Here is a 21,663-nt window from a genome sequence, read left to right on the forward strand (position 1 = left end):
GCCCATGAACTGCAGCAAAGGGTAGCCCGGCTCTTCACAACTAGAGAAAGCCTGAGTGCAGCAACAAAAACCCGGGATAGCCGAGAATAAATAATATGTATATTTTTAAAAGAGATGATAGGATGAAGTTCACAATTTTCTTTCACTTGTTGTTATACATCTCACTATGAATACATTGTCAGCTTATTTTGGCCTACAATCATTCACAATCACTCATTTCTTAACATGTTATAAAACACTTACCTAATGTGTGATTGTTTGTTCCTTTTCAATTTGAGGTTGTTCATGTTCCTATGGTGACATTCTCAGGTTTTAGAAGATTTTTAGCTTTATTTCAGAGAAGAACAAAAGTCCCTTCAAAGACAGGAGGGAAAAAGTCAGCTACTGAATCTGCAAAGTTCTGTGTATAAATTTCATTCAAGCCACCATTTGGTCCACCACCAGTAACTAAATGAATGGTATATTTAAGATTCAAATGCATAAGTCCCAGCAGGGCAAACCATAATTATGAAGTATTAATATGTTATTATATCTAAGTTCCTGTGGAATTAAATCTGTAAAAACAAAAATTACTTCACATGTAAAGGCCAAGTTGCTCCCAGTTACCCTTACTCAAGTCTCAGAATCATTGCAACTTGTTAGATTCAGATTCTTTGATAAAGCGGTTGCTCTATCCTCTATCCTAGGCTTAGCCTGAGGATGCAGCTACTTCATGTTGACTATTTCTAGTTTCCAACTATGAAGATCAAATCTTCTGGGTATTGAGTCCATTATTTCCAGAGTGGTTCTTCCAAAATGTTTTGAGATTTTAGAGATAATGCCTTGAAGGCTCAAACTTATCATGAGGCAACTTGATGTATGGGATCCTGGAGTCTCAGGGGATAGTTAACTGAGAGGCTCCTAAGGGTTCAGAACAGGGGGGGGTCTAGGGGATTTGGGGAGCAGAGGAGAGAAGCCTAACTGACCTGACTTATGCTCCAGTCAAGTGCAGGGTAGGATGGAGACCACAGGACAGTCTTGGGGGCCATTTTCCAGAAGAATTTTAAAGGTACTTGAGGTGTTCACTTAGAATTTTTTCTTTGCGGGTCTCAGTGAGGACTTAGGTAATAAGCTTCATCTCCCCCAACTACATACACACACACTCTGTCAATCCATCTAGGCAAGAAAAGCATTTTCCATGATTTTCCTTAGATGTTTCAAGATCTATTGAAGATTTCTGAGATTTCTGTTTATCTATTCCAAATTTTAAAATATTTCACATATTGGTGACCATTGTCATCCAGCATAGATGAGCATAGGCAGGACTCCCTTTTAAAATTTTTATTGCAGTATAGTTGATTTACAATGTTGTGCTAGTTCCAAGTATACAGCAAAGGAACACATATATTCATTTTCAGCTTTTTTTCCATTACAGGTTATTACAAGATATTGAGTATAGATCCCTGTGTAATTTGTGCACTGGGGTATGTCCATAGTGAGTAGTTTAGCTCCAGGGATGCAAACCAGAAACCATTCTTTTCACAGATTTCACAGAATATACATGAGGTGGAGTAACACAGAGGTTATGTGGGTGCGGGAAGAGGGAGAAGCCATTTTTCCCCTCCTTTAGAGGACAGAGCTTTTTGACGTGAATGTGGTGCAGGATTGCTGCTGTTGTTGTTTAATCACACAGTGGTGTCTGACTCTTTGCAACCCCACGGACTCTAACCCACCAGGCTCCCCTGTCCATGGAATTCTCCAGGCAAGAATATTGGAGCGAGTTGCCATTTCCTTCTCCAGGGGATCTTCCCAACCCAGGGATCAAACCCGCATCTCCTGCATTGCAGGCGTATTCTTTACCACTGTGCCACCAGGGAAGCCATGGTGCAGGATTAGAGCCCAGTTAAGGCAGCCCAGAGGATGAGATGGTTGAATGACATCACTGACTCAACAGACATGAGCTTGAGCAAGCTTCCAGGGGTTGGTGATGGACAGGAAAGCCTGGCGTGCTGTAGTCCATGGGATCGCAGAGAGTCAGACATGACTAAGCAACTGAACTGAACTGACCTGACCTGACCTGAAGGCAGCCCTGGAGAGTGGAAAGGAAGCAAAAAACAGAAACAAGATTTTACCTTGTCACTGTTTCTCATCCAGCATTTTCTTCATCTAGATCTTGATAGGGATTGCTCCAAGTCTCCCAAGACTGAAACAAATTATAAAATGTGAAAAATAAACCATCAAGCCAAAATTTCAGAATAAGGGAGTGACTTGCTAGTCTACTTGGTATCTTCAAATTGTAACTGTTCTTTTAACATTCAAGCTGGTTTTAGAAAAGGCAGGGGAACCAGAGATCAAATTGCCAACATCTGCTGGATCATCAAAAAAGCAAGAGAGTTCCAGAAAAATATCTACTTCTGCTTTATTGACTATGCCAAAGCCTTCGACTGTGTGGATCACAATAAGTTGTGGAAAATTCTAAAAGAGGTGGGAATACCAGACCACCTGACCTGCCTCTTGAGAAATCTGTATGCAGGTCAGGAAGCAACAGTTAGAACTGGACATGGAACAACAGACTGGTTCCAAATAGGAAAAGGAGTACAACAAGGCTATGTATTGTCACCCTGCTTATTTAACTTCTATGCAGAGTACATCATGAGAAATGCTGGGCTGGATGAAGCACAAGCTGGAATTAAGATTGCCGGGAGAAATATCAATAACTTCGGATATGCAGATAACACCACCCTTATGGCAAAAAGTGAAGAACTAAAGAGTCTCTTGATGAAAGTGAAAGAGGCGAGTGAAAAAGTTGGCTTAAAGCTAAACATTCAGAAAACTAAGATCATGGCATCCAGTCCCATCACTTTATGGGAAATAGATGGGGAAAAAGTGGGAACAGTGGCTGACTTCATTTTTTTGGGCTCCAAAATCACTGCAGATGGTGACTGCAGTCATGAAATTAAAAGAGGTTTACTCCTTGCAAGGAAAGTTATGACCAACCTAGACAGCATATTAAAAAGCAGAGATATTACTTTGCCAATAAAGGTCCATCTAGTCAAAGCTATGGTTTCTCCAGTAGTCATGTATGGATGTGAGAGTTGGACTATAAAGAAAGCTAAGAGCTGAATAATTGATGCTTTTGAACTGTAGTTTTAGAGAAGACTCTTGAGAGTCCCTTGGACTGCAAGGACATCCAACCAGTCCATCCTAAAGGAGATCAGTCCTGGGTGTTCATTGGAAGGACTGATGCTGAAGCTGAAACTCCAGTACTTTGGCCACCTGATGCGAAGAGCTGACTCATTTGAAAAGACCCTGATGCTGGGAAAGATTGAAGGCAGGAGGAGAAGAGGACAACAGAGGATGAGATGGTTGGATGGCATCACTGACTCAATGGACATGGGTTTGGGTAAACAGGGAGGTGCTGATGGACAGGGAGGCCTGGCGTGCTGCGGTCCATGGAGTCGCAAAGAGTTGGACACGACTGAGAGACTGAACTGAGCTAAAGCCAAGTTCCTTGAACTGGTGGTTAACTAGCTTTCTGTGTGATAAGGCTTCTTTTCCCTCCCTCCACCCTTAGAGTTGCTTTTGCTCCTTCTCAGGACAGAGCAGGGCCAGTGCTTGCCAGCAATTTATCATTGTGCAGATTCATACAAGAAATCTTTTCTCATGACACTTCTGTCTGTTGGAAAATTTGTGTAATAAATAAATCCAAAGTGTGTGCTCTATGGCTGGCACCCCCAGGTAGGCAGGACCCCAGGTGTGTCGTGGGGCTGTTGTCTACCTGTAAGGCTGATATGTGGCTAGTGTTGGCCTGGTGGTAGGCAAGGTGGGGTCCTGGCATAACTAGGGGACTGACAGGGGCCTACGGCAACTGCAGCCTGCTGGCTACTTGCCTGGGGGTTCCCAGGACTGGTGCAGACCCAGGCTGGGTCCCAGCTGCTAAAAAATTTAGAGGAAGGACTCTAAAATAGTGCCAGTCAGCACCTTTGTCCTCATGGTAGAATGAACTCTGCAGAAGGCTGTTGCCAGCATCTATGTTGCCAGGAGTTTTGGTTGCTTCCAGTGACTCTCCAAGACCAGTGGGTAGGTCTGACCCAGGCTCCCTTTAAAGGACTGCTTCTGCCCTGGATCTTGGAGCTTGCGAGCTCCCTTTTAGAGCAGAGTCTCTGTTTTCTATAGCCCTCTGGCCTTCCTGAAAGTCAGCCCTGCTGGCCTTCAAAGCCAGGTATTCTAGGGGGTTCATCTTCTCAGTGCAGGACGGGGCTAAGGAACCCACTGTGGGGCTTGGGCCCTTCACCCCTTCAAGAGAATCTTTCCAAAAGTGATTATCTTCCTGTTTGTGGGTTGCCTACCTGGAGGTGTGGGTCTTGACAGCACCATGCCTTTGCTGCTCCCAGCCTTATTGTGGATCCTCCTTTATATCTTTAGTTGTAGATCTTTTCTGTTAGTCTTCAGGTTGTTCTCATCCACAGTTGCTCTATAAATAGTTGTAATTTTGGTGTGCCCGTGGGAGGTGAGCTCAGTCTTCCTACTCCACCATCTTGGCAGTTTCCCTTTTCCTATCCTTCCTGGTTGCAGCTCCCAAACCAGCTCCTGGTGAAGAGGATCAAAAAATGTACTGGGAAAGGCAGCCTCGCGCATGTGGTCTTTCAGGAACGTACGGAAGGGCTTTCCCAAGAGCCCACACACCTGTGCTGGGTTTACCAACTTGCATGGGAGTAGAGTTCCCTGTTTCAGACTCTCCGGGGGCTCCTTCGTTTTTCTTAAGTGCCTGTGTCCGTGCCCACAGCACTCTCCCAGCTTTCTGTAAGTCAGCCCACCTGTGTGGGGTTAGAGTCTGGGTCCTTCTACTGCAGCACAAAAGACAGGGCGTGCAACCACTCAACCCTGAATTGTTTGCTAAGTGGATCAGCTGGCCCTGGGGCCTGACATATTGCAAGGAGCTGGATCTTATGCATACTTTCTCTCCTCTTGCTAGGAATAAATGCTGTGTCACTTGAGCTTGGTGTGTGCGTTGTCTGTTCTCAGTGACCTCAGATCACGCACTGGTTTCTTCTCTGGGTGACTGCCCTTTAGCCTTGGCCTTGGCCCCACTCATGTTGTACTCTATCTGCAGCACAGCCTGACCATCTAGTGGTCACCCAGGTGGTGTAATAACCTGAATAATGGCCCTTCAAAGATGTTCACACCCTAATCCTCAGAAACTGTGAGCATCTTACTTTAAATGGTAAGAGGGACTTTGCAATGGGATTAAATTAAGGATCTTGAGTTAAGGAAATGCCCGTGGATTACCCAGGTGGGTCAATGCAATCACAAGAGAGGCAAAAAAGGGTGAGAGTTATGAAGATGTGATGACAGACAGAGGGAGGAAAAGGAGATGTGATGAGAGGCCACAAGTCAAAAAAGGCAGATAGCCTCTGGCTGCTAGAAAAGGCAACATATATTCCCTTCTACAGTCTCAAGGAAGAACTGGTTCTGCTACCATCTTGATTTTAGGCCAGTGAGATTGATTTTGAACTTCTGACCCCCAGAAATGCAAGATAATAAATTTGTGTTGTTTAAAGACATGAAATGTGTGGCAGCAATAGGATGCTAATAAAGACAGCTGGCAATCAGACCCAAGAACCTTCTTTCCAGCAGGCAATTCACAGGCAGGAAGAAGGGAGCTAAAACGTATTGAGTGCCCTGGCATGTGCAAAGTGAAACGGTACACATAGCACATGTGTTCTGCTTGGTATGACCGTGTAACAAGCAGGGACTTGGAGAAATCAAGAAGCCCAGGGCCTGAGAGGAGTCCAGCTCTAGCTGCGTGGATTTGCATTTCTGAACTTCACTGTAGCTCATGGCAAGATGCTGGTATTAACCTTGTTGTTTTGAGGACAAGACTATATCTAAAGCACTTATGATAAAGTATTACTAATATTACTATTATTGTTATTATCACAACAGCAAAGCATGGTGTCCACACGGCTCCTATTAGTGTCAATAAGGCCACATCTCAGTTTTAAATAGTCCCTCTTTGTTTCCTGGTTCACTGGCTACTCCTTGTTACTATGGCCTGTTCCTATGGCCTCGGCTCCACCATAGCATTGCAAATGGTAGTTGCTTTTAACTCTCCTCTTAAAGACAGAGACCGCAAAGATAGTCCCCTCTCCCCACCCCACTGGAATATATGGAATTTCACTACTTGTTGCCTAGAGGGTGCTTGGGCAAGAGCAAATTATACATGGATAATGGTATTTACAAGGCCTTTACAGTTTTCTGAGCTGCTTCCCCATTTTTTTAATGAAATATTCTTTTCTTAATAAAAAATATTTATTTATTTGGGTGCACCACGTCTTAGTTGTAGCCCATGGGTCCTTTAGTTGTGGCATGTGGGATCCAGCTTCCTGACCAGGATCAAAGCTGGGCCCCCTGCATTGGGAACGTGAGTTTTAGCCCCTGGACCTCCAGGGAAGTCCCTTCCCCCATTGTTTGAGAGATCCTTAAGGGCTCTCAGGTGTCTGCCTCTCTCACTATTGAGCAAAACCTCTCAATCTTGCTGTTCAAGAAGCAGGTTAGCCAACAGTGGTTTTTCTGCCTGCCCCCATCTATTTTACTAGAGAAACCACCTTATAATGTGGCAGAAAATATTAGAATTCACGAAAGATATTCCAAAGAATTGTAAATAAGTTAGATTAGTTTTGCCTGTGAGATGTTCCTCCTGAGGTTGAGTGATGAAGTGATATTTTTTGGAATAAAACAAAATACCACTGATAAGCTGGCTGAACTGGGGAAAATTATTTAACCTCTTTAAAAATGTGTGTATATGTATGTGTCTGTGTGTGTGTGTGTGTGCACAGAAGTAATATTCCACATGCGGGTACTATATAAATAGCATGTGTAAAAAAAGTACACAGTAAATAACCTGTTTCCTTTCTTTTGTTAGTTTATATGTGCTTATTTTAAATTTTGACTGCTTTCCTGTTTCTGTTTTGACCATTGTTTAGGTGTATCCTCAGTTTTTCTTTCCCCTAATTGTGGGTACGAGTTTAGTGAGGTCTTTCCTGACAAAATGAATAAAAAGAAACAATGACTATAAGAAGGATATAGACAATTTCAGTTTGGTATATTGGTCATCATGTAGGATAATCATTCATATAGAACAATGAAAGCTTACTTTGCATTTTTATGGTGGATGAATCCTTATAAATGTTTATTATTGCAAATACATGAAAGTTACATTATAACTACATACTCTACTTACATGAAGGAATTTTAAAGAATTCACTCAAGTATAGAAATACAAACATCTAATAGCCTTGTTCCTCTTTGGGTTACTTCTCATAGTGAAACAGAAACAAAAGCAGTACCTTAAAAGAAAATATAAAAAGCAAGAGCTTATGTTTGTTCCGGAAACAGAATTCAAATTAAACTTAAGAAGGAAGCTTGCTTCATCTTGGGAATCAAACTGTATACAAATAAATCGGAAAAAAAAAAAAAGCGAGTTATGTAATGTTGGTTGATAAGGAACTTAACTGTTGATGAGTCAGTCATATAATTAATTTTACTTTCACTAAAATGAAACTATTTCTTCTCAAGTGGGGCAAAAATTTTCACACTTATGGGTCTACATACCTCATTAATTCAAACTCTCCTGGGTTATACAAGATTGATATTTTGACTGGGTTTCATATTCACAAAAGTATTGAGAGGAGATGATTCTTGATATCAGGTGGCCCAGGGGGTGCTAGTGGTAAGGAACCCGCTTGCCAATGCAGGAGACCTGAGACCCAGGTTTAATCCCTGAGTCTGGAAGATCCCCTGGAGAAGGGCTCAGCAACCCACTCCAGTATTCTTGCCTGGAAAATCCCAGGGACAGATGAGCCTAATGGGCTATAGTCCATAGGGTTGCAAAGAGTCAGATAGGACTGAAGTGACTTAGCACAATTCTTGATAGGTGATAGCAAGGCATCTGGCATTTTTAAATGGTCACCTTTTTAAAAAAATACTTTATTTTAAGCATTTATAGATTAAGAACAAAATCTAGCAGAAAATGGAGTGAAGGATTTCCCTGGTGGTCCAATGGTTAAAACTCTGCACTACCAATGTAGGGGACACAGGTTTGAACCCTGATTGGGGAACTAAGATCCATATGCCACGTGGGAAGACCAAAAAAAAAAAGAAAGTAGAGAATTCCCACATACCCCCCTACTCCCATACATGCACAAATTCCACCACTATCAATATCCCACACCAGAGTATTATACTTGCTACAACTGATTAACCTACACTGACACATCCTTATTACCCAAAGTCCATAGTTTATATTAGGGTATACATAACTCTTGGTGTTGGACATCATGTGGGTTTTGACAAATCTGTAATGGTGTGTGCCCACCATTATAGCACCAGACAAAGTACTTTCACGGCCCTAAAAATCCTCTGTGCTCTTTCTCTTCATCCCTCCCTCCTCTCTAACTCCTGGCAACCACTGAATGAACTTTTTACTGTCTCCACAGCTTTTCTTCTTCCAGAATGTCATGATATTTGGAATCATACAGTATGTAGCCTTTTCAGATTGGCTTCTTTCACTTAGTATTATGCATTTAAGTTTCCTCTATGTCTTTTCATGGTTCGATAGTTCATTCCATTTAGAGTTGAATAATATTCCATTGTCTGAATGTACCAGTTTATTTACTCATTCACCTACTGAAGGACATCGTGGTGGCTTTCAACTTTTGGCAATTATGAATAAAGTTGCTATGAACATTCATGTAAAGGATTTTTGTGGACATACATTTTCAATTCACTTGGGTAAATAAACAAGAAGTGGGATTGCTGTATCATATAGTAAGAGTACGTTTAGCTTTGTAAGGAATTGCCAAGCTGACTTCCAAAGTGGCTGTACCATTTTGCATTCCCTCCAGCAATGAACGGGAGTTCCTCTTGCTACACATCCTCTGCAACATGTGGTGCTTTCAGTATTTTGAATTTTGCCATTCGAAGTGTGTGGTGGTATCTCTTTATTATTTTAAAATTTCAATTTCCTAATGACATGTGATGTTAAACATCTTTTCATATGCTTATTTTCTATTTGTGTATCTTTGGTGAGTTTTCTGTTCAAATCTTTTGCCCATTTCCCAAACAAGTTGTTTGTTTTCTTATGTTGAGTTTTAAGAATTCTTTGCAAAATTTGGATAACAGTCTTTTACCAGATACACCTTTTGCAAATATTTTCTCCCTGTCTTTTTTTTTTTTTTTAAATAAAATCATAGCACACAACCTGGTACTAAGCCTTGATTTTGGGGTGGGGTGGCTTGATGGGACAATATCAGGATGTTAGGGTATGTTGACTACGACCTGGAAACTTAAGTAAAATCATATGAGTGAGAAGCTTCTACCAAGTGTGGCCTGTCTAAAAGGCAGAGAAGGAGGAAATACAGCTTATCTAAGAATCATTTTGCTATGACTATAAATCCAATATGGTTGAATGACAGACAGACTTGAGCTTTGCAGAGTTAAAAAGCTGGATTCTTTGTACTAAACTAAAGTCAGAGGAAGCAAAGAAAAGGGAAAGGGGTTGGATATAAGTTTGAGATCTGGAGGAGTCTGATTCCTCAGCCACTAACACAACCTTTTGGGGCTCTTTTTATTGACAGAGATGACAATTACCCCCGCTGTAGAAACCATTCCATGATGCCTAGCATGGTGTAAGGGGAAGAGATGAACCAGTCTTCTCCAACCCAGGCTATAGTTTTCCACTGCCAAGTTTAATGCTGAAAACTTACAGAATGGATGGAGCTCTAGAACCTGTTGCTATATGACAGAACCCCCCAGATTTAGCTTTTGACTCCAGAACCATAAGTCATCAAGATCTGTGGAACTGCTGCTGCTGCTAAGTCGCTTCAGTCGTGTCCGACTCCGAGCGACCCCATAGACGGCAGCCCACCAGGCTCCTCCGTCCCTGGGATTCTCCAGGCAAGAATACAGGAGTGGGTTGCCATTTCCTTCTCCAATGCATGCATGCATGCTGAGTCGCCTCAGTCGTATCCAACTCTGTGTGACCCTATGGACAGCAGCCCACCAGGCTCCTCCATCCACAGGATTCTCCAGGCAAGAATACTGGATTGGGCTGCCATTTCCTTTTCCTGAATAGATGTGAATCAACAAAGGCTAACAGAAGAGAAACTGCAAGTTTATTTCCCAAGAAACCAAAGGCCTCTTTAGGTCATCTGAGGTAAAAGAAAGTAAAAGTGAAAAGCTAAATAAAAAGAAACTTACTCCTAAATGGGCTAATTCTGGGAAATCAGAACTGAAGAAATAAGCACACATTCAAACAGATCCCTACAGTCACTCTTCTACCCAAACACCCAGACATGTGCAAGGAAAAGCCATCTCATGAAAGCACCTTATTTTATTTAAACTCAAAAGAGGTGTGAGTGAATTCATGAGATAGTGTTACAGGCATTTATTTACTTCTGGGATCTGGATCTATAGTACACTGATCCTTCTCAGACTAAACTGAGAATACTTCAGGTAAATTTTGCCAGCTAACCTAGGTACACTTAGGTTCATCTCTTTCCTTATTTGTTTACTCTGGTAAAAATACATTTGTAAATCTTACACCTAATTTTTTTCCTTCTTTTCCTGATTCTATCTTCAAAAACCAAAGAAAATCAGAGAGACTAGAGATCAGAAAAGGAGAACAGAAAAAGGAAGAAGAGAGAAAAGAGAAAACACGGGAAAAGGTCTGAACATAAGGAATATATCTCCTTAATGTGTTTACTATAAGATGAAAACATTATAAAGAATCAGTAGGGCCATTTTCTAAAGAAAAGAGGAAAACATTCCTCATCTTTACAAATTAAATATATAAGTATGGATATTTATTTTCTCCAATGCATTTTTTTTCTTTGAAATAATGATAATTCTTTGGAAAGACCCTTGGGGTTTAAGAACATCAGCTTCTGCCCAGAGTCAGTTCCTTGTTATTGTGACTTTTTTTTTCTTTCATGAAGCAGGATAAGGTAAATCTCTTTTAAGTCGTTTCCTCTTTTCTTTCTTTTTAAAAACAATTTTATTTATATATTGGCTGTGCTGGGTCTTTGATGTTGCTTGGGCTCTCCTCTAGCTGCAGTGAGCAGGGGCTACTCTCTAGTTGCGGTGTGCAGACGTCTCATTGTGGGGGCTTCTCTTGGTGCGGAGCACAGGCTCCAGGCGTGTGAGCTTCAGTAGTTGCAGCACCCAGGCTCAGCAGTTGTGACACACAGGCTTCATTGCTCTGCAGCATGTGGGATCTGCCCTGACCAGGGAACAAACCCATGTCCCCCGCATTGGCAGGCAGATTCTTAACCACTAGACCACCACGGAAGCCCCAGGATAAGCTAAATCTTGACAGGCAAAGCATTCAGTTAAAAGGATTTGGTTTTGTTTGCTTGTTTCTTTTTGTTTTGCACTTGCTGGGGTAGAATGAGAGAAGGATTAATCAATTTCTTTCCTAGGTCCAGCTGCCTCTCTCTCGTTCACCTTTGGTAAGGCTTCTCAGTCACTCATGAACTTCCTGCCACCCAATGGTATGAAAGGAAAGTAGGCTTCAGTCCAAAATATCCCAGTGGATTTTCTTTAGCACTGGAATCTCTACCGAATAACTTTCCTTAAAACGTTTGCCTTTTCCTAGGTGAAGATGCCTGGTAGAAAGATGGGCAGAGGTCCAGAGGCCAGAGATAGGTTGTTTGGTTCCCTTTTCTGCCCAGAAAATCTAGGTCCCATGGGGACACAGTTCTGAGCTATATAATGAGTGTATGCTGATGTGCACTGAGGGAGAAGCAGAATTTCAGAGTCCTGAGAAAACTTTCTCCCCACGTCCCTGAGGATGTGACTGGCATGCTGATTTTGTTATAAACACAGCAAGGACCAAGAAATAACTTATTGTTTCTCCTTAAAATTCTGAAAATTCTAGAATTCAACCCAGACAAATCCATACTAAGTCACTTAAGGCAATCAAGGCCTATGAGTCTGTGTGTTGGAAGTTTCCCCTCAAGAGTCAGTCTAACAGGCAGGTGTCCCTGTCTGTTCAAACTCAGCCAAATTCCCTGAATGACCTCTAAGAAATCTCCTCCCTTCTTCCCTCCCTTGGTCCTGCCTTCCCTCCCTCCCAAAGACAATGCAGACAGGAAAATAAGAGCAGTAATTATACTTTGAGTTCTCCAGAAATAAATAAATATTATTACTTTAACAATTAGTTATCAAGATATAGATAGACAGATATTGCATAGGGTATATATTCATGTATATAGTAAATGAATATATATATATATATATAGTTTACATGTATGTATCCTGAGAGCTGTAGGAATAGCTTGTCTATCTTATGGTTCTCTTAGATGAGAACAGTATTTTCCCTTTACACTTTATTCCTCAGGTAAAGAGAACACGTGGGCCATGAATTCAGCTGAGCTGGTACAGTCATCTAGAAACGCTCCCTCAGTGGCTAACACTCTCCTTAACTGATTAACTGCTTCCCTGGTGACTCAGATGGTAATCTACCTGCAGTGCAGAAGACCCTGGTTTGATCCCTGGGTTGGGAAGATTCCCTGGAAAGGGAAATAGCTACCCACACTCCAGTGTTCTTGCCTGGAGGAGTCCATGGACAGAGGAGCTAGTGGACTACTGATGGAAAGTTAATCTGGAATTTGCCAAGGACAGGGTGGAGTTCTTAGATAAGTTTTGAATTGAGTCCAAGATTTTATGAGACTGCACGTTTCTTTTCAACTTAAAAAAAAAAAAAAAAAAACTGAACAGAAGCTTTAATAATCTAAAAAAGAAAAAAAAAGTCTTTCCCTGCGTGGAGAGGAAATCCTGATAAACATGACAGAGAAGGGAAAAGGAATAATAACTTTTAAACACTAGCTTTAGAAGTAGGTGAGCTCAGAATGTGTATTTAGAATTTTCAGGTAGCTTGCTTTTATTTCAAGTTGCTGCTTCCTCTCACAGGCTGCAGTGCAAAACTGTTGGTTTGTGATTTTGCCCCGCCCTGCAATTTGAGGGCACCGAATTTGACCCTGTTGCTTTTTTGTGTTGCTATGAGATATATTCAGAGGGGGAGGAAGTGTGCACTGATCAGGCTTATTAGAGTAAATCTTACAGGTCTGTAGAGCCTAGAGTTCTATGAGAAATAAAGGCTAAACAGGGTTTATAAATCCTGGTGTATGCTTCTGTGGTCTTCAGCCTTCCCCTGACAAGAGTGGAAATTGAGAACTTAGGTTAAGAAATAGAAAGTGAAACTGACAAAGCTATTTGAAATAAAACAACTCATCTATGCCCTCTGTCGACTCCCCAGCATAGTACACTGGGTGGGACAGGAACTTTGAGAGGTCCTTTTACTGGTTTTCTTTCTGATACAGAATTCAAATGCTAGAACCTTCTTGAGCCTGGGGGGTAGGGGTGAAGTGGAAATGTGACCTTGATATCTCCCTCTTGCAGGGATGGTGTGCACCCCTCTAGGAGGGAGACTTCAAAAAAATGTCACAATAGAAGGCCGTGTATTCAGTGGAGACATTACTTAGATGTTAACATGGTCAATAAACTTCTAACTTCCCCCACTTCTTTTCATCCTTGGAGACAGCTGTAAAGAGAAAAGGATACTTCCCTTTCCTAAGTCTAAGGGGGTTCGCTCCAGTTACAGCACTGCTGCTTGTGAGCTGGGGTTCCTCGGGTGAGTCATTCAGTTTGCTGAGTCTGAGAGTCCTCCTCACCTGTTTCTCCTCCACGTCCCTTGTAGGGTATAGTTCTGGCGAGGCAGAAAAGGAAAGACGACCTCAACAGAAGTAGGTTACCTTTATTTATTTATTTATAGGTGTTCAAGCTGGTTTTATTTATTTATTTATTTTCAATTATTTTTATTAGTTGGAGGCTAATTACTTCGCAACATTGCAGCGGGTTTTGTCATACATTGACATGAATCAGCCATGGAGTTACATGTATTCCCCATCCCGATCCCCCCTCCCACCTCCCCCCTCACCCGATTCCCCTGGGTCCTCCCAGTGCACCAGGCCCGAGCACCTGTCTCATGCATCCCACCTGGGCCGGTGATCTGTTTCACCATAGATAATATACATGCTGTTCTCTCGAAACATCCCACCCCCGCCTTCTCCCACAGAGTCCAAAAGTCTGTTCTGTACATCTGTGTCTCTTTTTCTGTTTTGCATATAGGGTTATCATTACCATTTTTTCTAAATTCCATATATATGTGTTAGTATGCTGTAATGATCTTTAGGCAAAACACTCTCTGACATGAATCACAGCAGGATCCTCTATGACCCACCTCCCAGAATATTGGAAATAAAAGCAAAAATAAACAAATGGGACCTAATGAAACATAAAAGCTTTTGCACAACAAAGGAAACTATAAGTAAGGTGAAAAGACAGCCTTCAGATTGGGAGAAAATAATAGCAAATGAAGCAACAGACAAAGGATTAATCTCAAAAATATACAAGCAGCTCCTGAAGCTCAATTCCAGAAAAATAAATGACCCAATCAAAAAATGGGCCAAAGAACTAAACAGACATTTCTCCAAAGAAGACATACAGATGGCTAACAAACACATGAAAAGATGCTCAACATCACTCATTATTAGAGAAATGCAAATCAAAACCACAATGAGGTACCATTATACGCCAGTCAGGATGGCTGCTATCCAAAAGTCTACAAGCAATAAATGCTGGAGAGGGTGTGGAGAAAAGGGAACCCTCTTACACTGTTGGTGGGAATGCAAACTAGTACAGCTGCTATGGAGAACAGTGTGGAGATTTCTTAAAAAACTGGAAATAGAACTGCCATATGACCCAGCAATCCCACTTCTGGGCATACACACTGAGGAAACCAGATCTGAAAGAGACATGTGCACCCCAATGTTCATCGCAGCACTGTTTATAATAGCCAGGACATGGAAGCAACCTAGATGCCCATCAGCAGATGAATGGATAAGGAAGCTGTGGTACATATACACCATGGAATATTACTCAGCCATTAAAAAGAATTCATTTGAATCAGTTCTAATGAGATGGATAAAACTGGAGCCCATTATATAGAGTGAAGTAAGCCAGAAAGATAAAGAACATTACAGCATACTAACACATATATATATGGAATTTAGAATGATGGTAATGATAACCCTATATGCAAAACAGAAAAAGAGACACAGAAGTACAGAACAGACTTTTGAACTCTGTGGGAGAAGGTGAGGGTGGGATGTTTTGAAAGAACAGCATGTATATTATCTATGGTGAAACAGATCACCAGCCCAGGTGGGATGCATGAGACAAGTGCTCGGGCCTGGTGCACTGGGAAGACCCAGAGGAATCGGGTAGAGAGGGAGGTGGGAGGGGGGATTGGGATGGGGAATACGTGTAACTCTATGGCTGATTCATATCAATGTATGACAAAACCCACTGAAATGTTGTGAAGTAATTAGCCTCCAACTAATAAAAAAAAAAAAAAAAAAAAAGAAGAAGAGGTGGCAAAAATACACAGAAGATCTGTACAAGAAAGGTCTTAATGACCTGGATAACTAAAATGGTATGGTCACTCAGCTAGAGCCAGACATCGTGGAGTGCAAAGTCAAGTGGCCTTAGGAAGCATTATTACGAACAAAGCTAGTGGAGGTGATGAGCTATTTCAAATCCTAAAAGATGGTTCTATTAAAGTGCTGCACTCAACATTCCAGGAAATTGGGAAAACTCAGCAGTGGCCACAAGACTGGAAAAGGTGTTTTTCTTCCAATCCTAAAGAAAGGCAATGCCAAAGAATGTTAAAACTACCGCCCAATTGCACTCATTTCACACGCTAGCAAAGTAATGCTCAAAATTCTCCAAGCGAGTTTTCAACAGTACATGAGCCAAGAACTTCCAGATTTTCAAGCTGGACTTAGAAAAGGCAGAGGAGCCAGAGATCAAATTGCCAACATTGCCAACATAGAAAAAGCAAGAGAGTTTTAGGAAAATATCTACTTCTGCTTCATTGACTACACTAAAGCCTTGACTGTGTGGATCACAACAAACTATAGAAAATTCTTAAAGGGATGGGAATACCAGACCACCTGACCTGCCTTCTGAGAAACCTGTATGCAGGACAAGAAGCAACAGTTAGAACTGGACATGGAACAACCCACTCGTTCAAAACTGGGAAAGGAATATAAGACTATATATTGTCACCCTGCTTATTTAACTTATATGCAGAGTACATCAGGCGAAATGCCAGATTGGATGAAGCACAAACTAGAATTAAGATTGCTGGGAGAAATATCAACAACCTCATATGTGCAGATGACACCACCCTAATGGCAGAAAGAGAAGAGAAAATAAAGAGCCTCTTGATGAAGGTAAAAGAGAGGGAAAAGGCTGGCTTAAATTCAGTATTCAAAAAACTAAGATCTGGTTCCATCACCTCATGGCAAACAGATGGGGAAAAAGTGGAAACAGACAGATTTCATTTTCTTGGGCTCCAAATTCACGACAGACAGTGACGGAGGCCATGAAATTAAAAGACGCTTGTTCCTTGGAAGAAAAGCTATGACGAACCTAGACAGAATATGAAAAAGCAGATACATCACTTTGCCAGCAAAAGTCTGTATAGTGAAAGCTATGGTTTTTCCAGTAGCCATGAATGGATGTGAGAGTTGGACTATAAAGAAACTGAGCACTGGAGGACCGATGCTTTCGAACTACAGTGCTGGAGAAGACTCTTGCGAGTCCCTGGGACTACAAGGAGATCAATCCAGTCAATCTTAAAGGAAATTAACCCTCAATGTTCATTAGAAGGACCAGTGCTGAAGCTGAAACTCCAATACTTTGGCCATCTGATGCAAAGAGCTGACTCATTGGAAAAGACCCTCATGCTGGGAAAGATTGAGGGCAAGAAGAGAAGGGGATGACAGAGGATGAGATGGTCAGATGGCATCACTGACTCAATGGACTGTAGCCAGCCAGGCTACTCTGTTCATGGAATTTTCCAGGCAAGAATATTGGAGTGGGTTGCCATTTCCTTTTCCAGGGAATCTTCCCAACCCAGGAATCAAATCCACATCTCTTGTGCCTCCTGTATTGGCAGGCAGATTCTTTACCAACTGAGCCACCGGGGAAGCCCCAATGGACATGAGTTTGAGTAAACTCAGATAGTGAAGGACAGGGAAGGCTGCTGTGCTGCAGTCCACGGGGTCACAAAGAGTCAGACTGAGTAACTGAACAGCAAGAACAACAAGAGATGAAAATAGTATCCATATCAAGAGGGTTATAAATAAATCAAAGTAAATTTTATCATCATTACTATGATATATGATTAAATTGGTTTTGTTCTACCTCAAGGAGTCACATTGTTTAAGGAGGGATGGTTTTACATTAAAAATGAATTAGTGTTATAAACTCTCAAAAAATGAATAGCATAGTGCTAACCAACTGATCTTCCAATCTACACAGGACATCAGTAATCATCTGCATTGTCTAATCCTCATAAAGACTCTGAAGTAGGCAGAGTAGTACTCCTATGTCAGACATATCAACACTGAGACCCAGATTGGTGAAACAAGCCCCCAGAAGACAAGGAGAGACCAGAGTAGAGCTAAGGTTTTCTGACTCACAGACCTGGCAGTACCTGCTCCACCATGTCACACTGGCCATGGTATGCACAGGGCAACTTCTGGTTAAGTTTAATCGTTAATTTCTATGTGCGTCTCTGGTTTCTGCATTGATATGAGTTGGGTCCGTCACCCTGTTTCAATCACCCATGCTCTTTTCATCAATCAAACTGTGCTGGTCAGTGAACTTTTCCACTTACACACATGTACTCATAGGGTCCTTTTCCTGCCAACCTTCAACACTAAAATCATATTCTTCATCCTTCGTAAAGTATTTCCTAATTTACTTCATGTAGTACTCTGTTTAAATTTTAGCCTGTTTTGAATCCTGATAACTGTTTGTTCTCCCACTTACTTGTACTTATAAAGCTGTTTTGCATTTCAATTATTTGGGGCAATCATCTTCCCCCTATGCTTCTATTATTTATCTTAAAATCTCTTATAGTACCCAGCATAATGGTTAAAAATGAAAGATGCCTAATGGGTGTGTATTGAATAAATGAATGAGTTAATGATGTAACAGCTAAACGTTTTTAATATATATTTATGAAACGAGCTTGAGGGCATACATCATAACACACAGTAATACCTTCCTTGGTTGGGATACTTGAATGTAGCCTGTGACTTGCAGATTCTACTTGCATTTCACTCATGAAAAATTTTTTGAGATTTGAAAAACAGGATTCTTGCTCAGTTGTCCTTGGGTCTGATCTCATTAATATACTGGAAACTAATTTGCTCCTTTTTGCGGGCACAATTGTTCCTACAGGCCACAGAGATAAGGCAGTCACAGAAAATCCCCTGAATGTCAAAATGGGTCAGAGAGCCAAGCCAGAGCTCATTGGTGGCAAGTAGGCAGACAACCTTTCCCCAGGTGGGTCACAATGTTCCTGCCCACAGTAACATCCTATTCAACTGGTTTGTTTCACAGACTTCTCCATATAGTTAAGGAGACTGGTAGGAAAACTCTCTTAGGTGTGGCATAGTTGATTATACTATCTAATGTAAAATGTGGTCTTAGAAATTGGGTGAATTATCCATTTTGATTTTTATGCACTTCAATTTTTTAATGTCCCCTTTTCTGACCTAAAGATGAGTTTCGTATGACTTGAGATAATTAATACAATATATTTTATCTATTAAGAGTGTTGAACTAAGTATGCAAATTACAATATAAAATAGCTTTCTACTTTGAACCAAAGAACTTGAGCTTTTAAAAAATAAATTTTACATTTAAAAGTTTAAAAGACAAAAGGCCTTAGTTCTTTTTGGATGATAAGTCATTTTTATCTTCTGAAATTCTCAGTAACATCAAAGGTAAGTGGATGTGAATTTTGCCATCAGGGAAGTACGATGGGAATTTCCAGAATGTTATCAGAGATGAGTGCGTCAGAGGTTTGGAGGTGAACCAGATGAAACATAAACAACAGCTGAAGACCAGATGAAATAAATAACAGATTGGCTGATCTTAGAACACTTGCTGAGAAGAGTTATGTATTAGTCTGAGTCCTCCCAAGAAATAAAACCAATAAGAAATAGGAGATATATATTCAAACATACATATACACACACAAACAAATATATGTAGTTGACCCTTGAACAAGTGGGAGAATAAGGAATGCCAGCCCCCACCCTCTGATCCCTTATAGTCAAGATCTGTGTACTGCTATCTCTTCCTCAAAAACAAAGAATTGATTAATGACTCACCCAAGGACAGGAAGCTGAAACAGTTCAAATAAAATCAGGACTAAAACCCTAGTTCTGCTGATTCTGCATATTGTGATCTTTAATGGAACACAAACTTTTCCCCATGCTTTGTTAATATAAAGATCTATAAAATGAAAATACAGGCACTATATTTATTGGAAAAAATCCACATGTTTATAAGTGGATCTGCATAATTCAAATTGTTCAAGGGTAACTGAATAAATATCTGTATATACATGTATATATTCAGATATTTATAATATGTGAGGGTAATATATGTATATACACATATGTTTATATGTATATACATATATTTTCAGATATTTATAATAAGGAATGGGCTCATGACAGATGCCGAGCCTCCCGTGATCTCTAGTCTGCAATCTACAAACAGGAGAGTTGGTGGTATAATTCTAGTTCAATTTCAAAGGCCTGAGAACCAGGAAAGAAAATGGAGTAAGTTCCAGTCCAAGTCCAAGTTCAAAAGCAGAGAAGACCAATGTCCCAGCTCAAAGACAGTCAGGCAGAAGGAAATCCCTTTCTATTCACAGGCAGTCAGCCTTTTTGCTCTAGTTAAGTCTTAGTTGTTTGGATGAGGCCACCCACATTGGGGGCTTCCCTGGTAGATCAGCAGGTAAAGAATCCACCTGCAATGAGGGAGACCTGGGTTCTATCCCTGGATTGGGCAGATCCCCTGGAGAAGGGAAAGGCTATCCACTCCAGTATTCTGGCCTGGAGAATTCCATGGACTGTATAGTCCATGGGATTGCAGAGTCAAACACGACTAAGCAACGTTCACTTTCACCCACATTAGGGAGGGCAATCTACTTTACTCAGTCTACCAAGTCAGACGTTAATCTCATCCCAAAACACCCTTACAAACACTCAGAATACTGTTGGACCAAATATCTGGACTTCCTGGTCCGGTCAACTTGACACACAAAATTAACCATCACTTGTTTTTTAATAGGATATCCTTCCACTGCCCAAAACAATCAATGCAGCTTTTAGGACTTCAAAGTCAGGATCAGAAACTTACCTTCTTTGGGTTGAAGTGATGTGATGAAAGATCACAGAGCACAGACTTTTGAGTTAAATTGATCTGGATTCAAATCCCTTGTCTCAGCCACTTTCCAGCTATGTGATCTTGGGTAAGCTAGTTAACCTCTCAATTCCCTCATCTCCAAAGCACAAGATACTGCAGACTGTTAGGGAAAATTATTGCAATATGCTTATCACATATATAAGCATTTAATACATCATATCTATTATTATTATTGTTTCCCTCGGGATTTATATAGTGATAGTGAAGTCACTCAGTCATGTCGACTCTTTGCGACCCCATGGACTGGGGTCTACCAGGCTCCTCTGTCCATGGGATTCTCCAGGCAAGAATACTGGAGTGGGTTGCCTTTTCTGGATTTATATAGCATTGTTCTAAAAAAGTAATCTCTGGGTACTTGGTATTTTAGGTAAAACAGAAAATAGTTTGTACACGGAAGATAAATCAGAGTAGCTTGAATGTAGTATTTTTTAAGGTATGTCCAGTGTTCTTTTAAAATCATCAAAGTGTATCCAAAACTTTTGGTAAAGTCTTAAAAATCAAACCAGATCATGATGTTATTACTTACTATGCTCCATCTTCCTCCATCATGTGCTTTGATCTGATACATCCTGAATCTTCACTGGGTGTCTCATATACCAGATTTGGCAAGGTAAGCCAAAGAGGAAATAGGACACATCTCCATTGATGGACAACAAAGTGTCCCCTTGTTTACAGAACTCTTTCCCTTTTAGATCATGCCGATTTGGAAACTGAAAAAAAAAAAAAAATCATGATGGGTTGGGACTACTTACCTATTACATAGGCAAGACACTGTACACTGTTAGGGGAAAATATTGCAATATGCTTGTCACATATGTAAGCATTCAATACATCATATCTATTATTATTAGTGTTTCTCTCAGGATTTATATAGCATTGTTCCAAAAAGTAATTATTGGGCACTTGGTACTTTAGCTCAAAATTCTCCAAGCCAGGCTTCAGCAATATGGGAACTGTGAACTTCCAGATGTTCAAACTGGTTTTAGTAAAGGTAGAGGAACCAGAGATCAAACTGCCAACATCCATTATTGGATCATCGAAAAAGCAAGAGAGTTCCAGAAAAACATCTATTTCTGCTTTATTGACTATGCCAAAGGCTTTGACTGTGTGGATCACAATAAACTGTGGAAAATTCTGAAAGAGATGGGAATAACAGACCACCTGACCTGTCTCTTGAGAAACCTGCATGCAGGTCAGGAAGCAACAGTTAGAACTGGTTCCAAATAGGAAAAGGAGTACGTCAAGGCTGTATATTGTCAGCCT

At 40.9% G+C, this 21,663-nt stretch overlaps 1 long non-coding RNA gene across 1 annotated transcript; it reads right to left on the minus strand.

Moving 5' to 3' along the window:
* Positions 1–309: 309 nt before the first annotated feature.
* Positions 310–21,062, minus strand: LOC133073896 (uncharacterized). The gene is made up of 3 exons (XR_009697062.1): positions 20,927–21,062; positions 2,112–2,182; positions 310–354 (listed from the first exon to the last, which is right to left on the minus strand). It is a non-coding gene; the product is annotated as an uncharacterized LOC133073896 (long non-coding RNA).
* Positions 21,063–21,663: the final 601 nt, after the last annotated feature.

The sequence above is a fragment of the Dama dama genome, chromosome 19, assembly GCF_033118175.1.
Source record: "Dama dama isolate Ldn47 chromosome 19, ASM3311817v1, whole genome shotgun sequence".
NCBI lineage: Eukaryota > Metazoa > Chordata > Mammalia > Artiodactyla > Cervidae > Dama > Dama dama.